Genomic DNA, 21,151 nt, shown 5'->3' with positions numbered 1-21,151 from the left:
ATTGAACTTATCATACTTTTTATATTTTTATAGTTAAGTTCACATTATTTTACATCTAAAACACGTATTTACAATACATTTGGGTGAATAAAAAAACTAGAAAAAAAATTTGGGAAAAAATTGGGTAAAAAATGGTGATAATTCCGCTAAATATCGTTTAATGTCATTTGTATTGAACTAATCATACTTTTTATATTTTTATCGTTAAGTTCACATAATTTTACATCTAAAACACGTCTTTACAATACATTTGGGTGAATATAAAAGGTCGTAAAAAAATTTTGAAATACGGGTGATGAATCCGCTAAATATCGTCTTAAGTCATTTCTATTGAACGAATCATACTTTTTATATTTTTAACGTTAAGTTCACATTATTTTACATCTAAAACACGTGTTTACTATACATTTGGGTGAATACAAAAAATAGAAAAAAAATTTGGTAAAAAATGGTGATAATTCCGCTAAATATCGTTTAAAGTCATTTGTATTGAACTAATCATATTTTTTATATTTTTATCGTTAAGTTCACATTATTTTACATCGAAAACACGTATTTACAATACATTTGGGTGAATACAAAAAATAGAAAAAAAATTTGGGAAAAAATTTGGTAAAAAATGGTGATAATTCCGCTAAATATCGTTTAAAGTCATTTGTATTGAACTAATCATACTTTTTATATTTTTATCGTTAAGTTCACATTATTTTACATCTAAAACACGTCTTTACAATACATTTGGGTGAATATAAAAGGTCGTAAAAAAAGTTTGAAATACAGATGATGAATCCGCTAAATATCGTCTTAAGTCATTTCTATTAAACTAATCATACTTTTTATATTTTTATCGTTAAGTTCACATAATTTTACATCTAAAACACGTCTTTACAATACATTTGGGTGAATATTAAAGGTCGTAAAAAAATTTTGAAATACAGGTGATGAATCCGCTAAATATCGTCTTAAGTCATTTTTATTAAACTAATCATACTTTTTATATTTTTAACGTTAAGTTCACATTATTTTACATCTAAAACACGTGTTTACAATACATTTGGGTGAATATAAAAGGTCGTAAAAAAAGTTTGAAATACAGATGATGAATCCGCTAAATATCGTCTTAAGTCATTTCTATTAAACTAATCATACTTTTTATATTTTTATCGTTAAGTTCACATAATTTTACATCTAAAACACGTCTTTACAATACATTTGGGTGAATATTAAAGGTCGTAAAAAAATTTTGAAATACAGGTGATGAATCCGCTAAATATCGTCTTAAGTCATTTTTATTAAACTAATCATACTTTTTATATTTTTAACGTTAAGTTCACATTATTTTACATCTAAAACACGTGTTTACAATACATTTGTCTGAATACAAAAAAATAGAAAAAAAATTTGGTAAAAAATTGTGATAATTCCGCTAAATATCGTTTAATGTTTAAAGTCGTTTGTATTGAACTAATCATACTTTTTAAATTTTTATCGTTAAATTCACATTATTTTACATCTAAAACACGTATTTACAATACATTTGGGTGAATACAAAAAATAGAAAAAAAATTTGGGAAAAAATTTGGTAAAAAATGGTGATAATTCCGCTAAATATCGTTTAAAGTCATTTGTATTGAACTAATCATACTTTTTATATTTTTATCGTTAAGTTCACACTATTTTACATCTAAAACACGTCTTTACAATACATTTGGGTGAATATAAAAGGTCGTAAAAAAATTTTGAAATACGGTTGATGAATCCGCTAAATATCGTCTTAAGTCATTTCTATTAAACTAATCATACTTTTTATATTTTTAACGTTAAGTTCACATTATTTTACATCTAAAACACGTGTTTACAATACATTTGTCTGAATACAAAAAATAGAAAAAAAATTTGGGAAAAAATTTGGTAAAAAATGGTGATAATTTCGCTAAATATCGATTAAAGTCATTTGTATTGAACTTATCATACTTTTTATATTTTTATAGTTAAGTTCACATTATTTTACATCTAAAACACGTATTTACAATACATTTGGGTGAATAAAAAAACTAGAAAAAAAATTTGGGAAAAAATTGGGTAAAAAATGGTGATAATTCCGCTAAATATCGTTTAATGTCATTTGTATTGAACTAATCATACTTTTTATATTTTTATCGTTAAGTTCACATAATTTTACATCTAAAACACGTCTTTACAATACATTTGGGTGAATATAAAAGGTCGTAAAAAAATTTTGAAATACGGGTGATGAATCCGCTAAATATCGTCTTAAGTCATTTCTATTGAACGAATCATACTTTTTATATTTTTAACGTTAAGTTCACATTATTTTACATCTAAAACACGTGTTTACTATACATTTGGGTGAATACAAAAAATAGAAAAAAAATTTGGTAAAAAATGGTGATAATTCCGCTAAATATCGTTTAAAGTCATTTGTATTGAACTAATCATATTTTTTATATTTTTATCGTTAAGTTCACATTATTTTACATCGAAAACACGTATTTACAATACATTTGGGTGAATACAAAAAATAGAAAAAAAATTTGGGAAAAAATTTGGTAAAAAATGGTGATAATTCCGCTAAATATCGTTTAAAGTCATTTGTATTGAACTAATCATACTTTTTATATTTTTATCGTTAAGTTCACATTATTTTACATCTAAAACACGTCTTTACAATACATTTGGGTGAATATAAAAGGTCGTAAAAAAAGTTTGAAATACAGATGATGAATCCGCTAAATATCGTCTTAAGTCATTTCTATTAAACTAATCATACTTTTTATATTTTTATCGTTAAGTTCACATAATTTTACATCTAAAACACGTCTTTACAATACATTTGGGTGAATATTAAAGGTCGTAAAAAAATTTTGAAATACAGGTGATGAATCCGCTAAATATCGTCTTAAGTCATTTTTATTAAACTAATCATACTTTTTATATTTTTAACGTTAAGTTCACATTATTTTACATCTAAAACACGTGTTTACAATACATTTGTCTGAATACAAAAAAATAGAAAAAAAATTTGGTAAAAAATTGTGATAATTCCGCTAAATATCGTTTAATGTCATTTGTATTGAACTAATCATACTTTTTATATTTTTATCGTTAAGTTCACATAATTTTACATCTAAAACACGTCTTTACAATACATTTGGGTGAATATAAAAGGTCGTAAAAAAATTTTGAAATACAGGTGATGAGTCCGCTAAATATCGTCTTAAGTCATTTCAATTAAACTAATCATACTTTTTATATTTTCAACGTTAAGTTCACATTATTTTACTTCTAAAACACGTGTTTACAATACATTTGGGTGAATACAAAAAATAGAAAAAAAATTTGGTAAAAAATGGTGATAATTCCGCTAAATATCGTTTAAAGTCGTTTGTATTGAACTAATCATACTTTTTAAATTTTTATCGTTAAATTCACATTATTTTACATCTAAAACACGTATTTACAATACATTTGGGTGAATACAAAAAATAGAAAAAAAATTTGGGAAAAAATTTGGTAAAAAATGGTGATAATTCCGCTAAATATCGTTTAAAGTCATTTGTATTGAACTAATCATACTTTTTATATTTTTATCGTTAAGTTCACACTATTTTACATCTAAAACACGTCTTTACAATACATTTGGGTGAATATAAAAGGTCGTAAAAAAATTTTGAAATACGGTTGATGAATCCGCTAAATATCGTCTTAAGTCATTTCTATTAAACTAATCATACTTTTTATATTTTTAACGTTAAGTTCACATTATTTTACATCTAAAACACGTGTTTACAATACATTTGTCTGAATACAAAAAATAGAAAAAAAATTTGGTAAAAAATGGTGATAATTCCGCTAAATATCGTTTAAAGTCATTTGTATTGAACTAATCATACTTTTTATATTTTTATCGTTACGTTCACATAATTTTACATCTAAAACACGTCTTTACAATACATTTGGGTGAATATAAAAGGTCGTAAAAAAATTTTGAAATACAGGTGATGAATCCGCTAAATATCGTCTTAAGTCATTTCTATTAAACTAATCATACTTTTTATATTTTTAACGTTAAGTTCACATTATTTTACATCTAAAACACGTGTTTACAATACATTTGGGTGAATACAAAAAATAGAAAAAAAATTTGGGAAAAAATTTGGTAAAAAATGGTGATAATTTCGCTAAATATCGATTAAAGTCATTTGTATTGAACTTATCATACTTTTTATATTTTTATAGTTAAGTTCACATTATTTTACATCTAAAACACGTATTTACAATACATTTGGGTGAATAAAAAAACTAGAAAAAAAATTTGGGAAAAAATTGGGTAAAAAATGGTGATAATTCCGCTAAATATCGTTTAATGTCATTTGTATTGAACTAATCATACTTTTTATATTTTTATCGTTAAGTTCACACTATTTTACATCTAAAACACGTCTTTACAATACATTTGGGTGAATATAAAAGGTCGTAAAAAAATTTTGAAATACGGTTGATGAATCCGCTAAATATCGTCTTAAGTCATTTCTATTAAACTAATCATACTTTTTATATTTTTAACGTTAAGTTCACATTATTTTACATCTAAAACACGTGTTTACAATACATTTGGGTGAATACAAAAAATAGAAAAAAAATTTGGTAAAAAATGGTGATAATTCCGCTAAATATCGTTTAAAGTCGTTTGTATTGAACTAATCATACTTTTTAAATTTTTATCGTTAAATTCACATTATTTAACATCGAAAACACGTATTTACAATACATTTGGGTGAATACAAAAAATAGAAAAAAAATTTGGGAAAAAATTTGGTAAAAAATGGTGATAATTCCGCTAAATATCGTTTAAAGTCATTTGTATTGAACTAATCATACTTTTTATATTTTTATCGTTAAGTTCACACTATTTTACATCTAAAACACGTCTTTACAATACAATTGGGTGAATATAAAAGGTCGTAAAAAAATTTTGAAATACGGTTGATGAATCCGCTAAATATCGTCTTAAGTCATTTCTATTAAACTAATCATACTTTTTATATTTTTAACGTTAAGTTCACATTATTTTACATCTAAAACACGTGTTTACAATACATTTGGGTGAATACAAAAAATAGAAAAAAAATTTGGGAAAAAATTTGGTAAAAAATGGTGATAATTTCGCTAAATATCGATTAAAGTCATTTGTATTGAACTTATCATACTTTTTATATTTTTATAGTTAAGTTCACATTATTTTACATCTAAAACACGTATTTACAATACATTTGGGTGAATAAAAAAACTAGAAAAAAAATTTGGGAAAAAATTGGGTAAAAAATGGTGATAATTCCGCTAAATATCGTTTAATGTCATTTGTATTGAACTAATCATACTTTTTATATTTTTATCGTTAAGTTCACATAATTTTACATCTAAAACACGTCTTTACAATACATTTGGGTGAATATTAAAGGTCGTAAAAAAATTTTGAAATACAGGTGATGAATCCGCTAAATATCGTCTTAAGTCATTTTTATTAAACTAATCATACTTTTTATATTTTTAACGTTAAGTTCACATTATTTTACATCTAAAACACGTGTTTACAATACATTTGTCTGAATACAAAAAAATAGAAAAAAAATTTGGTAAAAAATTGTGATAATTCCGCTAAATATCGTTTAATGTCATTTGTATTGAACTAATCATACTTTTTATATTTTTATCGTTAAGTTCACATAATTTTACATCTAAAACACGTCTTTACAATACATTTGGGTGAATATAAAAGGTCGTAAAAAAATTTTGAAATACAGGTGATGAGTCCGCTAAATATCGTCTTAAGTCATTTCTATTAAACTAATCATACTTTTTATATTTTCAACGTTAAGTTCACATTATTTTACTTCTAAAACACGTGTTTACAATACATTTGGGTGAATACAAAAAATAGAAAAAAAATTTGGTAAAAAATGGTGATAATTCCGCTAAATATCGTTTAAAGTCGTTTGTATTGAACTAATCATACTTTTTAAATTTTTATCGTTAAATTCACATTATTTTACATCTAAAACACGTATTTACAATACATTTGGGTGAATACAAAAAATAGAAAAAAAATTTGGGAAAAAATTTGGTAAAAAATGGTGATAATTCCGCTAAATATCGTTTAAAGTCATTTGTATTGAACTAATCATACTTTTTATATTTTTATCGTTAAGTTCACACTATTTTACATCTAAAACACGTCTTTACAATACATTTGGGTGAATATAAAAGGTCGTAAAAAAATTTTGAAATACGGTTGATGAATCCGCTAAATATCGTCTTAAGTCATTTCTATTAAACTAATCATACTTTTTATATTTTTAACGTTAAGTTCACATTATTTTACATCTAAAACACGTGTTTACAATACATTTGTCTGAATACAAAAAATAGAAAAAAAATTTGGTAAAAAATGGTGATAATTCCGCTAAATATCGTTTAAAGTCATTTGTATTGAACTAATCATACTTTTTATATTTTTATCGTTACGTTCACATAATTTTACATCTAAAACACGTCTTTACAATACATTTGGGTGAATATAAAAGGTCGAAAAAAAATTTTGAAATACAGGTGATGAATCCGCTAAATATCGTCTTAAGTCATTTCTATTAAACTAATCATACTTTTTATATTTTTAACGTTAAGTTCACATTATTTTACATCTAAAACACGTGTTTACAATACATTTGGGTGAATACAAAAAATAGAAAAAAAATTTGGGAAAAAATTTGGTAAAAAATGGTGATAATTTCGCTAAATATCGATTAAAGTCATTTGTATTGAACTTATCATACTTTTTATATTTTTATAGTTAAGTTCACATTATTTTACATCTAAAACACGTATTTACAATACATTTGGGTGAATAAAAAAACTAGAAAAAAAATTTGGGAAAAAATTGGGTAAAAAATGGTGATAATTCCGCTAAATATCGTTTAATGTCATTTGTATTGAACTAATCATACTTTTTATATTTTTATCGTTAAGTTCACATAATTTTACATCTAAAACACGTCTTTACAATACATTTGGGTGAATATAAAAGGTCGTAAAAAAATTTTGAAATACAGGTGATGAGTCCGCTAAATATCGTCTTAAGTCATTTCTATTAAACTAATCATACTTTTTATATTTTCAACGTTAAGTTCACATTATTTTACTTCTAAAACACGTGTTTACAATACATTTGGGTGAATACAAAAAATAGAAAAAAAATTTGGTAAAAAATGGTGATAATTCCGCTAAATATCGTTTAAAGTCGTTTGTATTGAACTAATCATACTTTTTAAATTTTTATCGTTAAATTCACATTATTTTACATCTAAAACACGTATTTACAATACATTTGGGTGAATACAAAAAATAGAAAAAAAATTTGGGAAAAAATTTGGTAAAAAATGGTGATAATTCCGCTAAATATCGTTTAAAGTCATTTGTATTGAACTAATCATACTTTTTATATTTTTATCGTTAAGTTCACACTATTTTACATCTAAAACACGTCTTTACAATACATTTGGGTGAATATAAAAGGTCGTAAAAAAATTTTGAAATACGGTTGATGAATCCGCTAAATATCGTCTTAAGTCATTTCTATTAAACTAATCATACTTTTTATATTTTTAACGTTAAGTTCACATTATTTTACATCTAAAACACGTGTTTACAATACATTTGTCTGAATACAAAAAATAGAAAAAAAATTTGGTAAAAAATGGTGATAATTCCGCTAAATATCGTTTAAAGTCATTTGTATTGAACTAATCATACTTTTTATATTTTTATCGTTACGTTCACATAATTTTACATCTAAAACACGTCTTTACAATACATTTGGGTGAATATAAAAGGTCGAAAAAAAATTTTGAAATACAGGTGATGAATCCGCTAAATATCGTCTTAAGTCATTTCTATTAAACTAATCATACTTTTTATATTTTTAACGTTAAGTTCACATTATTTTACATCTAAAACACGTGTTTACAATACATTTGGGTGAATACAAAAAATAGAAAAAAAATTTGGGAAAAAATTTGGTAAAAAATGGTGATAATTTCGCTAAATATCGATTAAAGTCATTTGTATTGAACTTATCATACTTTTTATATTTTTATAGTTAAGTTCACATTATTTTACATCTAAAACACGTATTTACAATACATTTGGGTGAATAAAAAAACTAGAAAAAAAATTTGGGAAAAAATTGGGTAAAAAATGGTGATAATTCCGCTAAATATCGTTTAATGTCATTTGTATTGAACTAATCATACTTTTTATATTTTTATCGTTAAGTTCACATAATTTTACATCTAAAACACGTCTTTACAATACATTTGGGTGAATATAAAAGGTCGTAAAAAAATTTTGAAATACAGGTGATGAGTCCGCTAAATATCGTCTTAAGTCATTTCTATTAAACTAATCATACTTTTTATATTTTCAACGTTAAGTTCACATTATTTTACTTCTAAAACACGTGTTTACAATACATTTGGGTGAATACAAAAAATAGAAAAAAAATTTGGTAAAAAATGGTGATAATTCCGCTAAATATCGTTTAAAGTCGTTTGTATTGAACTAATCATACTTTTTAAATTTTTATCGTTAAATTCACATTATTTTACATCTAAAACACGTATTTACAATACATTTGGGTGAATACAAAAAATAGAAAAAAAATTTGGGAAAAAATTTGGTAAAAAATGGTGATAATTCCGCTAAATATCGTTTAAAGTCATTTGTATTGAACTAATCATACTTTTTATATTTTTATCGTTAAGTTCACACTATTTTACATCTAAAACACGTCTTTACAATACATTTGGGTGAATATAAAAGGTCGTAAAAAAAGTTTGAAATACAGATGATGAATCCGCTAAATATCGTCTTAAGTCATTTCTATTAAACTAATCATACTTTTTATATTTTTATCGTTAAGTTCACATAATTTTACATCTAAAACACGTCTTTACAATACATTTGGGTGAATATAAAAGGTCGTAAAAAAATTTTGAAATACGGGTGATGAATCCGCTAAAAATCGTCTTAAGTCATTTCTATTGAACTAATCATACTTTTTATATTTTTATCGTTAAGTTCACATAATTTTACATCTAAAACACGTCTTTACAATACATTTGTCTGAATACAAAAAATAGAAAAAAAATTTGGTAAAAAATGGTGATAATTCCGCTAAATATCGTTTAAAGTCATTTGTATTGAACTAATCATACTTTTTATATTTTTATCGTTACGTTCACATAATTTTACATCTAAAACACGTCTTTACAATACATTTGGGTGAATATAAAAGGTCGAAAAAAAATTTTGAAATACAGGTGATGAATCCGCTAAATATCGTCTTAAGTCATTTCTATTAAACTAATCATACTTTTTATATTTTTAACGTTAAGTTCACATTATTTTACATCTAAAACACGTGTTTACAATACATTTGGGTGAATACAAAAAATAGAAAAAAAATTTGGGAAAAAATTTGGTAAAAAATGGTGATAATTTCGCTAAATATCGATTAAAGTCATTTGTATTGAACTTATCATACTTTTTATATTTTTATAGTTAAGTTCACATTATTTTACATCTAAAACACGTATTTACAATACATTTGGGTGAATAAAAAAACTAGAAAAAAAATTTGGGAAAAAATTGGGTAAAAAATGGTGATAATTCCGCTAAATATCGTTTAATGTCATTTGTATTGAACTAATCATACTTTTTATATTTTTATCGTTAAGTTCACATAATTTTACATCTAAAACACGTCTTTACAATACATTTGGGTGAATATAAAAGGTCGTAAAAAAATTTTGAAATACAGGTGATGAGTCCGCTAAATATCGTCTTAAGTCATTTCTATTAAACTAATCATACTTTTTATATTTTTAACGTTAAGTTCACATTATTTTACATCTAAAACACGTGTTTACAATACATTTGGGTGAATACAAAAAATAGAAAAAAAATTTGGTAAAAAATGGTGATAATTCCGCTAAATATCGTTTAAAGTCGTTTGTATTGAACTAATCATACTTTTTAAATTTTTATCGTTAAATTCACATTATTTAACATCGAAAACACGTATTTACAATACATTTGGGTGAATACAAAAAATAGAAAAAAAATTTGGGAAAAAATTTGGTAAAAAATGGTGATAATTCCGCTAAATATCGTTTAAAGTCATTTGTATTGAACTAATCATACTTTTTATATTTTTATCGTTAAGTTCACACTATTTTACATCTAAAAAACGTCTTTACAATACAATTGGGTGAATATAAAAGGTCGTAAAAAAATTTTGAAATACGGTTGATGAATCCGCTAAATATCGTCTTAAGTCATTTCTATTAAACTAATCATACTTTTTATATTTTTAACGTTAAGTTCACATTATTTTACATCTAAAACACGTGTTTACAATACATTTGGGTGAATACAAAAAATAGAAAAAAAATTTGGGAAAAAATTTGGTAAAAAATGGTGATAATTTCGCTAAATATCGATTAAAGTCATTTGTATTGAACTTATCATACTTTTTATATTTTTATAGTTAAGTTCACATTATTTTACATCTAAAACACGTATTTACAATACATTTGGGTGAATAAAAAAACTAGAAAAAAAATTTGGGAAAAAATTGGGTAAAAAATGGTGATAATTCCGCTAAATATCGTTTAATGTCATTTGTATTGAACTAATCATACTTTTTATATTTTTATCGTTAAGTTCACATAATTTTACATCTAAAACACGTCTTTACAATACATTTGGGTGAATATAAAAGGTCGTAAAAAAATTTTGAAATACAGGTGATGAGTCCGCTAAATATCGTCTTAAGTCATTTCTATTAAACTAATCATACTTTTTATATTTTCAACGTTAAGTTCACATTATTTTACTTCTAAAACACGTGTTTACAATACATTTGGGTGAATACAAAAAATAGAAAAAAAATTTGGTAAAAAATGGTGATAATTCCGCTAAATATCGTTTAAAGTCGTTTGTATTGAACTAATCATACTTTTTAAATTTTTATCGTTAAATTCACATTATTTTACATCTAAAACACGTATTTACAATACATTTGGGTGAATACAAAAAATAGAAAAAAAATTTGGGAAAAAATTTGGTAAAAAATGGTGATAATTCCGCTAAATATCGTTTAAAGTCATTTGTATTGAACTAATCATACTTTTTATATTTTTATCGTTAAGTTCACACTATTTTACATCTAAAACACGTCTTTACAATACATTTGGGTGAATATAAAAGGTCGTAAAAAAATTTTGAAATACGGTTGATGAATCCGCTAAATATCGTCTTAAGTCATTTCTATTAAACTAATCATACTTTTTATATTTTTAACGTTAAGTTCACATTATTTTACATCTAAAACACGTGTTTACAATACATTTGTCTGAATACAAAAAATAGAAAAAAAATTTGGTAAAAAATGGTGATAATTCCGCTAAATATCGTTTAAAGTCATTTGTATTGAACTAATCATACTTTTTATATTTTTATCGTTACGTTCACATAATTTTACATCTAAAACACGTCTTTACAATACATTTGGGTGAATATAAAAGGTCGAAAAAAAATTTTGAAATACAGGTGATGAATCCGCTAAATATCGTCTTAAGTCATTTCTATTAAACTAATCATACTTTTTATATTTTTAACGTTAAGTTCACATTATTTTACATCTAAAACACGTGTTTACAATACATTTGGGTGAATACAAAAAATAGAAAAAAAATTTGGGAAAAAATTTGGTAAAAAATGGTGATAATTTCGCTAAATATCGATTAAAGTCATTTGTATTGAACTTATCATACTTTTTATATTTTTATAGTTAAGTTCACATTATTTTACATCTAAAACACGTATTTACAATACATTTGGGTGAATAAAAAAACTAGAAAAAAAATTTGGGAAAAAATTGGGTAAAAAATGGTGATAATTCCGCTAAATATCGTTTAATGTCATTTGTATTGAACTAATCATACTTTTTATATTTTTATCGTTAAGTTCACATAATTTTACATCTAAAACACGTCTTTACAATACATTTGGGTGAATATAAAAGGTCGTAAAAAAATTTTGAAATACAGGTGATGAGTCCGCTAAATATCGTCTTAAGTCATTTCTATTAAACTAATCATACTTTTTATATTTTTAACGTTAAGTTCACATTATTTTACATCTAAAACACGTGTTTACAATACATTTGGGTGAATACAAAAAATAGAAAAAAAATTTGGTAAAAAATGGTGATAATTCCGCTAAATATCGTTTAAAGTCGTTTGTATTGAACTAATCATACTTTTTAAATTTTTATCGTTAAATTCACATTATTTAACATCGAAAACACGTATTTACAATACATTTGGGTGAATACAAAAAATAGAAAAAAAATTTGGGAAAAAATTTGGTAAAAAATGGTGATAATTCCGCTAAATATCGTTTAAAGTCATTTGTATTGAACTAATCATACTTTTTATATTTTTATCGTTAAGTTCACACTATTTTACATCTAAAAAACGTCTTTACAATACAATTGGGTGAATATAAAAGGTCGTAAAAAAATTTTGAAATACGGTTGATGAATCCGCTAAATATCGTCTTAAGTCATTTCTATTAAACTAATCATACTTTTTATATTTTTAACGTTAAGTTCACATTATTTTACATCTAAAACACGTGTTTACAATACATTTGGGTGAATACAAAAAATAGAAAAAAAATTTGGGAAAAAATTTGGTAAAAAATGGTGATAATTTCGCTAAATATCGATTAAAGTCATTTGTATTGAACTTATCATACTTTTTATATTTTTATAGTTAAGTTCACATTATTTTACATCTAAAACACGTATTTACAATACATTTGGGTGAATAAAAAAACTAGAAAAAAAATTTGGGAAAAAATTGGGTAAAAAATGGTGATAATTCCGCTAAATATCGTTTAATGTCATTTGTATTGAACTAATCATACTTTTTATATTTTTATCGTTAAGTTCACATAATTTTACATCTAAAACACGTCTTTACAATACATTTGGGTGAATACAAAAAATAGAAAAAAAATTTGGTAAAAAATGGTGATAATTCCGCTAAATATCGTTTAAAGTCATTTGTATTGAACTAATCATACTTTTTATATTTTTAACGTTAAGTTCACATTATTTTACATCTAAAACACGTGTTTACAATACATTTGGGTGAATACAAAAAATAGAAAAAAAATTTGGTAAAAAATGGTGATAATTCCGCTAAATATCGTTTAAAGTCATTTGTATTGAACTAATCATATTTTTTATATTTTTATCGTTAAGTTCACATTATTTTACATCGAAAACACGTGTTTACAATACATTTGGGTGAATACAAAAAATAGAAAAAAAATTTGGGAAAAAATTTGGTAAAAAATGGTGATAATTCCGCTAAATATCGTTTAAAGTCATTTGTATTGAACTAATCATACTTTTTATATTTTTATCGTTAAGTTCACATAATTTTACATCTAAAACACGTCTTTACAATACATTTGGGTGAATATAAAAGGTCGTAAAAAAATTTTGAAATACGGGTGATGAATCCGCTAAATATCGTCTTAAGTCATTTCTATTAAACTAATCATACTTTTTATATTTTTATCGTTAAGTTCACATTATTTTACATCTAAAAAACGTGTTTACAATACATTTGGGTGAATACAAAAAATAGAAAAAAAATTTGGTTAAAAATGGTGATAATTCCGCTAAATATCGTTTAAAGTCATTTGTATTGAACTAATCATATTTTTTATATTTTTATCGTTAAGTTCACATTATTTAACATCGAAAACACGTATTTACAATACATTTGGGTGAATACAAAAAATAGAAAAAAAATTTGGGAAAAAATTTGGTAAAAAATGGTGATAATTCCGCTAAATATCGTTTAAAGTCATTTGTATTGAACTAATCATACTTTTTATATTTTTATCGTTAAGTTCACATTACTTTACATCTAAAACACGTCTTTACAATACATTTGGGTGAATATAAAAGGTCGTAAAAAAAGTTTGAAATACAGATGATGAATCCGCTAAATATCGTCTTAAGTCATTTCTATTAAACTAATCATACTTTTTATATTTTTATCGTTAAGTTCACATAATTTTACATCTAAAACACGTCTTTACAATACATTTGGGTGAATATTAAAGGTCGTAAAAAAATTTTGAAATACAGGTGATGAATCCGCTAAATATCGTCTTAAGTCATTTCTATTAAACTAATCATACTTTTTATATTTTTAACGTTAAGTTCACATTATTTTACATCTAAAACACGTGTTTACAATACATTTGTCTGAATACAAAAAAAGAGAAAAAAAATTTGGTAAAAAATGGTGATAATTCCGCTAAATATCGTTTAAAGTCATTTGTATTGAACTAATCATACTTTTTATATTTTTATCGTTACGTTCACATAATTTTACATCTAAAACACGTCTTTACAATACATTTGGGTGAATATAAAAGGTCGTAAAAAAATTTTGAAATACAGGTGATGAATCCGCTAAATATCGTCTTAAGTCATTTCTATTAAACTAATCATACTTTTTATATTTTTAACGTTAAGTTCACATTATTTTACATCTAAAACACGTGTTTACAATACATTTGGGTGAATACAAAAAATAGAAAAAAAATTTGGGAAAAAATTTGGTAAAAAATGGTGATAATTTCGCTAAATATCGATTAAAGTCTTTTGTATTGAACTAATCATACTTTTTATATTTTTATAGTTAAGTTCACATTATTTTACATCTAAAACACGTATTTACAATACATTTGGGTGAATAAAAAAACTAGAAAAAAAATTTGGGAAAAAATTGGGTAAAAAATGGTGATAATTCCGCTAAATATCGTTTAATGTCATTTGTATTGAACTAATCATACTTTTTATATTTTTATCGTTAAGTTCACATAATTTTACATCTAAAACACGTCTTTACAATACATTTGGGTGAATATAAAAGGTCGTAAAAAAATTTTGAAATACGGGTGATGAATCCGCTAAATATCGTCTTAAGTCATTTCTATTGAACTAATCATACTTTTTATATTTTTAACGTTAAGTTCACATTATTTTACATCTAAAACACGTGTTTACAATACATTTGGGTGAATACAAAAAATAGAAAAAAAATTTGGTTAAAAATGGTGATAATTCCGCTAAATATCGTTTAAAGTCATTTGTATTGAACTAATCATATTTTTTATATTTTTATCGTTAAGTTCACATTATTTAACATCGAAAACACGTATTTACAATACATTTGGGTGAATACAAAAAATAGAAAAAAAATTTGGGAAAAAATTTGGTAAAAAATGGTGATAATTCCGCTAAATATCGTTTAAAGTCATTTGTATTGAACTAATCATACTTTTTATATTTTTATCGTTAAGTTCACATTATTTTACATCTAAAACACGTCTTTACAATACATTTGGGTGAATATAAAAGGTCGTAAAAAAAGTTTGAAATACAGATGATGAATCCGCTAAATATCGTCTTAAGTCATTTCTATTAAACTAATCATACTTTTTATATTTTTATCGTTAAGTTCTCTTTATTTTACATCTAAAAAACGTGTTTACAATACATTTGGGTGAATACAAAAAATAGAAAAAAAATTTGGGAAAAAATTTGGTAAAAAATGGTGATAATTTCGCTAAATATCGATTAAAGTCATTTGTATTGAACTAATCATACTTTTTATATTTTTATAGTTAAGTTCACATTATTCTACATCTAAAACACGTATTTACAATACATTTGGGTGAATAAAAAAACTAGAAAAAAAATTTGGGAAAAAATTGGGAAAAAAATGGTGATAATTCCGCTAAATATCGTTTAATGTCATTTGTATTGAACTAATCATACTTTTTATATTTTTATCGTTAAGTTCACATAATTTTACATCTAAAACACGTCTTTACAATACATTTGGGTGAATACAAAAAATAGAAAAAAAATTTGGTAAAAAATGGTGATAATTCCGCTAAATATCGTTTAAAGTCATTTGTATTGAACTAATCATACTTTTTATATTTTTAACGTTAAGTTCACATTATTTTACATCTAAAACACGTGTTTACAATACATTTGGGTGAATACAAAAAATAGAAAAAAAATTTGGTAAAAAATGGTGATAATTCCGCTAAATATCGTTTAAAGTCATTTGTATTGAACTAATCATATTTTTTATATTTTTATCGTTAAGTTCACATTATTTTACATCGAAAACACGTGTTTACAATACATTTGTCTGAATACAAAAAAAGAGAAAAAAAATTTGGTAAAAAATGGTGATAATTCCGCTAAATATCGTTTAAAGTCATTTGTATTGAACTAATCATACTTTTTATATTTTTATCGTTACGTTCACATAATTTTACATCTAAAACACGTCTTTACAATACATTTGGGTGAATATAAAAGGTCGTAAAAAAATTTTGAAATACAGGTGATGAATCCGCTAAATATCGTCTTAAGTCATTTCTATTAAACTAATCATACTTTTTATATTTTTAACGTTAAGTTCACATTATTTTACATCTAAAACACGTGTTTACAATACATTTGGGTGAATACAAAAAATAGAAAAAAAATTTGGGAAAAAATTTGGTAAAAAATGGTGATAATTTCGCTAAATATCGATTAAAGTCTTTTGTATTGAACTAATCATACTTTTTATATTTTTATAGTTAAGTTCACATTATTTTACATCTAAAACACGTATTTACAATACATTTGGGTGAATAAAAAAACTAGAAAAAAAATTTGGGAAAAAATTGGGTAAAAAATGGTGATAATTCCGCTAAATATCGTTTAATGTCATTTGTATTGAACTAATCATACTTTTTATATTTTTATCGTTAAGTTCACATAATTTTACATCTAAAACACGTCTTTACAATACATTTGGGTGAATATAAAAGGTCGTAAAAAAATTTTGAAATACGGGTGATGAATCCGCTAAATATCGTCTTAAGTCATTTCTATTGAACTAATCATACTTTTTATATTTTTAACGTTAAGTTCACATTATTTTACATCTAAAACACGTGTTTACAATACATTTGGGTGAATACAAAAAATAGAAAAAAAATTTGGTTAAAAATGGTGATAATTCCGCTAAATATCGTTTAAAGTCATTTGTATTGAACTAATCATATTTTTTATATTTTTATCGTTAAGGTCACATTATTTAACATCGAAAACACGTATTTACAATACATTTGGGTGAATACAAAAAATAGAAAAAAAATTTGGGAAAAAATTTGGTAAAAAATGGTGATAATTCCGCTAAATATCGTTTAAAGTCATTTGTATTGAACTAATCATACTTTTTATATTTTTATCGTTAAGTTCACATAATTTTACATCTAAAACACGTCTTTACAATACATTTGGGTGAATATAAAAGGTCGTAAAAAAATTTTGAAATACGGGTGATGAATCCGCTAAATATCGTCTTAAGTCATTTCTATTAAACTAATCATACTTTTTATATTTTTAACGTTAAGTTCACATTATTTTACATCTAAAACACGTATTTACAATACATTTGGGTGAATACAAAAAATAGAAAAAAAATTTGGGAAAAAATTTGGTAAAAAATGGTGATAATTTCGCTAAATATCGATTAAAGTCATTTGTATTGAACTAATCATACTTTTTATATTTTTATAGTTAAGTTCACATTATTCTACATCTAAAACACGTATTTACAATACATTTGGGTGAATAAAAAAACTAGAAAAAAAATTTGGGAAAAAATTGGGAAAAAAATGGTGATAATTCCGCTAAATATCGTTTAATGTCATTTGTATTGAACTAATCATACTTTTTATATTTTTATCGTTAAGTTCACATAATTTTACATCTAAAACACGTCTTTACAATACATTTGGGTGAATATAAAAGGTCGTAAAAAAATTTTGAAATACGGGTGATGAATCCGCTAAATATCGTCTTAAGTCATTTCTATTGAACTAATCATACTTTTTATATTTTTAACGTTAAGTTCACATTATTATACATCTAAAACACGTCTTTACAATACATTTGGGTGAATATAAAAGGTCGTAAAAAAATTTTGAAATACGGGTGATGAATCCGCTAAATATCGTCTTAAGTCATTTCTATTGAACTAATCATACTTTTTATATTTTTAACGTTAAGTTCACATTATTTTACATCTAAAACACGTGTTTACAATACATTTGGGTGAATACAAAAAATAGAAAAAAAATTTGGGAAAAAATTTGGTAAAAAATGGTGATAATTCCGCTAAATATCGTTTAAAGTCATTTGTATTGAACTAATCATACTTTTTATATTTTTATCGTTAAGTTCACATTATTTTACATCTAAAACACGTCTTTACAATACATTTGGGTGAATATAAAAGGTCGTAAAAAAAGTTTGAAATACAGATGATGAATCCGCTAAATATCGTCTTAAGTCATTTCTATTAAACTAATCATACTTTTTATATTTTTATCGTTAAGTTCTCTTTATTTTACATCTAAAAAACGTGTTTACAATACATTTGGGTGAATACAAAAAATAGAAAAAAAATTTGGGAAAAAATTTGGTAAAAAATGGTGATAATTTCGCTAAATATCGATTAAAGTCATTTGTATTGAACTAATCATACTTTTTATATTTTTATAGTTAAGTTCACATTATTCTACATCTAAAACACGTATTTACAATACATTTGGGTGAATAAAAAAACTAGAAAAAAAATTTGGGAAAAAATTGGGAAAAAAATGGTGATAATTCCGCTAAATATCGTTTAATGTCATTTGTATTGAACTAATCATACTTTTTATATTTTTATCGTTAAGTTCACATAATTTTACATCTAAAACACGTCTTTACAATACATTTGGGTGAATACAAAAAATAGAAAAAAAATTTGGTAAAAAATGGTGATAATTCCGCTAAATATCGTTTAAAGTCATTTGTATTGAACTAATCATACTTTTTATATTTTTAACGTTAAGTTCACATTATTTTACATCTAAAACACGTGTTTACAATACATTTGGGTGAATACAAAAAATAGAAAAAAAATTTGGTAAAAAATGGTGATAATTCCGCTAAATATCGTTTAAAGTCATTTGTATTGAACTAATCATATTTTTTATATTTTTATCGTTAAGTTCACATTATTTTACATCGAAAACACGTGTTTACAATACATTTGTCTGAATACAAAAAAAGAGAAAAAAAATTTGGTAAAAAATGGTGATAATTCCGCTAAATATCGTTTAAAGTCATTTGTATTGAACTAATCATACTTTTTATATTTTTATCGTTACGTTCACATAATTTTACATCTAAAACACGTCTTTACAATACATTTGGGTGAATATAAAAGGTCGTAAAAAAATTTTGAAATACAGGTGATGAATCCGCTAAATATCGTCTTAAGTCATTTCTATTAAACTAATCATACTTTTTATATTTTTAACGTTAAGTTCACATTATTTTACATCTAAAACACGTGTTTACAATACATTTGGGTGAATACAAAAAATAGAAAAAAAATTTGGGAAAAAATTTGGTAAAAAATGGTGATAATTTCGCTAAATATCGATTAAAGTCTTTTGTATTGAACTAATCATACTTTTTATATTTTTATAGTTAAGTTCACATTATTTTACATCTAAAACACGTATTTACAATACATTTGGGTGAATAAAAAAACTAGAAAAAAAATTTGGGAAAAAATTGGGTAAAAAATGGTGATAATTCCGCTAAATATCGTTTAATGTCATTTGTATTGAACTAATCATACTTTTTATATTTTTATCGTTAAGTTCACATAATTTTACATCTAAAACACGTCTTTACAATACATTTGGGTGAATATAAAAGGTCGTAAAAAAATTTTGAAATACGGGTGATGAATCCGCTAAATATCGTCTTAAGTCATTTCTATTGAACTAATCATACTTTTTATATTTTTAACGTTAAGTTCACATTATTTTACATCTAAAACACGTGTTTACAATACATTTGGGTGAATACAAAAAATAGAAAAAAAATTTGGTTAAAAATGGTGATAATTCCGCTAAATATCGTTTAAAGTCATTTGTATTGAACTAATCATATTTTTTATATTTTTATCGTTAAGGTCACATTATTTAACATCGAAAACACGTATTTACAATACATTTGGGTGAATACAAAAAATAGAAAAAAAATTTGGGAAAAAATTTGGTAAAAAATGGTGATAATTCCGCTAAATATCGTTTAAAGTCATTTGTATTGAACTAATCATACTTTTTATATTTTTATCGTTAAGTTCACATAATTTTACATCTAAAACACGTCTTTACAATACATTTGGGTGAATATAAAAGGTCGTAAAAAAATTTTGAAATACGGGTGATGAATCCGCTAAATATCGTCTTAAGTCATTTCTATTAAACTAATCATACTTTTTATATTTTTAACGTTAAGTTCACATTATTTTACATCTAAAACACGTATTTACAATACATTTGGGTGAATACAAAAAATAGAAAAAAAATTTGGGAAAAAATTTGGTAAAAAATGGTGATAATTTCGCTAAATATCGATTAAAGTCATTTGTATTGAACTAATCATACTTTTTATATTTTTATAGTTAAGTTCACATTATTCTACATCTAAAACACGTATTTACAATACATTTGGGTGAATAAAAAAACTAGAAAAAAAATTTGGGAAAAAATTGGGAAAAAAATGGTGATAATTCCGCTAAATATCGTTTAATGTCATTTGTATTGAACTAATCATACTTTTTATATTTTTATCGTTAAGTTCACATAATTTTACATCTAAAACACGTCTTTACAATACATTTGGGTGAATATAAAAGGTCGTAAAAAAATTTTGAAATACGGGTGATGAATCCGCTAAATATCGTCTTAAGTCATTTCTATTGAACTAATCATACTTTTTATATTTTTAACGTTAAGTTCACATTATTATACATCTAAAACACGTGTTTACAAT

This window comes from Diuraphis noxia, unplaced genomic scaffold (genome assembly GCF_037042655.1).
Source record: "Diuraphis noxia isolate RWA-SAM2 unplaced genomic scaffold, SU_Dnox_SAM2 contig0002, whole genome shotgun sequence".
NCBI classification, from domain to species: Eukaryota; Metazoa; Arthropoda; class Insecta; order Hemiptera; family Aphididae; genus Diuraphis; species Diuraphis noxia.
This window is presented reverse-complemented; position numbering follows the sequence as displayed.